The sequence below is a fragment of the Pteropus alecto genome, unplaced genomic scaffold (assembly GCF_000325575.1).
Source record: "Pteropus alecto unplaced genomic scaffold, ASM32557v1 scaffold152, whole genome shotgun sequence".
In the NCBI taxonomy this organism is placed as follows: domain Eukaryota; kingdom Metazoa; phylum Chordata; class Mammalia; order Chiroptera; family Pteropodidae; genus Pteropus; species Pteropus alecto.
In genome coordinates, this window is record NW_006432227.1 from 4,183,701 (window position 1) to 4,185,933 (window position 2,233).

At 46.4% G+C, this 2,233-nt stretch overlaps 1 pseudogene; it reads right to left on the reverse strand.

The window, feature by feature from the left end:
- Nucleotides 1-412: 412 nt before the first annotated feature.
- LOC112475828 lies at nucleotides 413-1,478 on the reverse strand (annotated as a pseudogene).
- Nucleotides 1,479-2,233: the final 755 nt, after the last annotated feature.

Here is a 2,233-nt window from a genome sequence, read left to right on the forward strand (position 1 = left end):
GATATTAAATTTCCTGGAGTTATATAATAGAACTGGAACTAAAAACAAACAAACAAAACATTGTTTTGGAATTCAAAATACTTGAAATTCAGATTTAAATTTTGGTTTTACCAAAGAAGTGAAGCTGTAAACTCTAGAAAGTTACTGTATCGTACTGAGATTCAGAATCCTATACCAAAGTTTTACATAACTGTTCTCATTGAGCTTTAGTATGAAATGGCATGACGTGTGTTAAAGTGCTAAATAGAGTACCTGGCTCATAATAAACTAATTTCAAATGAGTAGATCGATATAATTTCAGTACTATTATCTTATAAAAAAACAAATCACTTTTACCTTTTCAAGAGCTGAGGAAACATCCATTCAGTGTTTACAAACCTTGAGAAGTCGTGATCTTTCCCCTCCTCAGTCTCTACCTGGGCAGGTGCTGAGATGGTGGTATGAACAAGGGTGCTGGGACGGACTGGTCACTCTGCCTTGGCTTGGAAGACAGGATCAAGTGTGGGAGCAGGTAGGCAGGCAGCTTGTGGCCCTCCAGCTTGACTTTGATGAAATGGTTGCACAGGGAAAATTCCTCCTCATCCAGCAGCCTGCCCTGGCCCATATCGCCCAGCTTCCAGACCCTCCCCAGCACCATACTGGGCAGTTTGGATGTCATCAGCTCCTTGGCATTGGTACTCATGCTCTTGCCATTGACAGGGGACAGCCTGGGAAGGCATCAGGGACTTCTCTTGGGGCACCATTAGCTGGGTGATGTCATTGGCAAGCACGTCGTCTACAATGTCCAGGCGCTTGGGCTTCAAAGCCTGGAGCTTGCTAAAGTTCTGGGTCTGCAAGGAGTGTCTGCATCTTGGCAGAAGTTTGGAAAGTCACAGGGAGAGGTCTGATGCTCACGCTCAGTCTTCTAGTAAGTCTCTCCCAGACTGGTCACCAATTCTTTCTTTTTGCTCTCTTTACCGAAGACATTGGACGTCTCCTTCTTGAAGGAGTTGATTATGTAGGCACAGACCTTGGCCAACTTGATCAGGTCATCGAACTTCCTGAGGACAGCGTTTGGGGACAGAGACTGGACGTCTTTGAAAAGGTCCCGCTCTTTGGCCTAGAGAGCTGTGGCTGTCGCAGATGAGGAGCCAGAAAAACCAATGGACTTCAGAGAGAAGAATGCTGCGGTCGACACCTGCTGCGCCGTTTCTCTATGGACAGGGCCCCGGGAGAGTCAATGCTGGGCATCCTAGGCACATGAACTTATTCCGGAATCCGTGCCAAAGGTGCTGAGCTTGCAGAATGGACACCGCCGGCCCACGACCCACGCAAGCTCGTGGACGGACACCACTCCGCGGTGAGGCCGTGTATAATGGCAAAGAAGAAGTCAAGTCAGTGGTGTGCTCAGCCCAGTCCACATCCCTGGGAAATCTTGCTCGACCAGGTACAGGGGGAAGGTGGTCTTGCCTCCTGTCCCGGCCCACGAAAAGCCGCATGCACTTAAAGTCAAAGTCAGTATCCTCCAGCGCTATGAATGGAACTCGTGGAAGCCGTAGTTCTCCTCCAGGGGTAGCAGCTTCTGAGTGTACTGCTGTCGCAACCCCTCAGCCATCAGCTCTGGCTCCTTCTTGCAGCGTGTATCCTTGCTGACCCAGCAGAACATGCTGCTAAAGAGAGTCCCAGCTGCTGTGGGGCCGACCTGCAGCTGAGACTAGGAACTGGGAGCCAAGCCAAACTGCATCTGCCCGCAGCCTGGCGGGAAGAGGCGGGGAGTGGTCTGCACTGCGCAAGCGCACCTCTCGGCCAAGGAGGTGCCCTCTGCTGAGCTGACAATTTGCTAGTACAATATCCGGGAGCTTGTTTTTACAAAAGAATAGAATTTCTCCTAAAAGAAGAAGATAAATGCATCAGCATGATCTTGAGATATCTACCATTTTAGTGACTACTGCGTGATGCCAGGAGGAGGCACCTCTGCTTTCACCAACTTAGATAATACGAGTCAGGTGTTTCTATTGAGATCATTTACCAAAAAAAAAAAAAAAAAAGAGGGGGTTTTTTTATTAAAAAAAATAAAAAAAAAAAAAAAAAAAAAAAAAAAAAAAAAAAAAAACCTGAACTAAAGTAAAATTTTGAAATTATTAAAGACCAAGGAAAACAGTACCACTAAAATTTCGGAGACTCGATTTATGGAGCTGTTATTTGAAATATAAGACTCTAACTAGGTGACGTTACTCTTAAGAAAAAGTTAGGA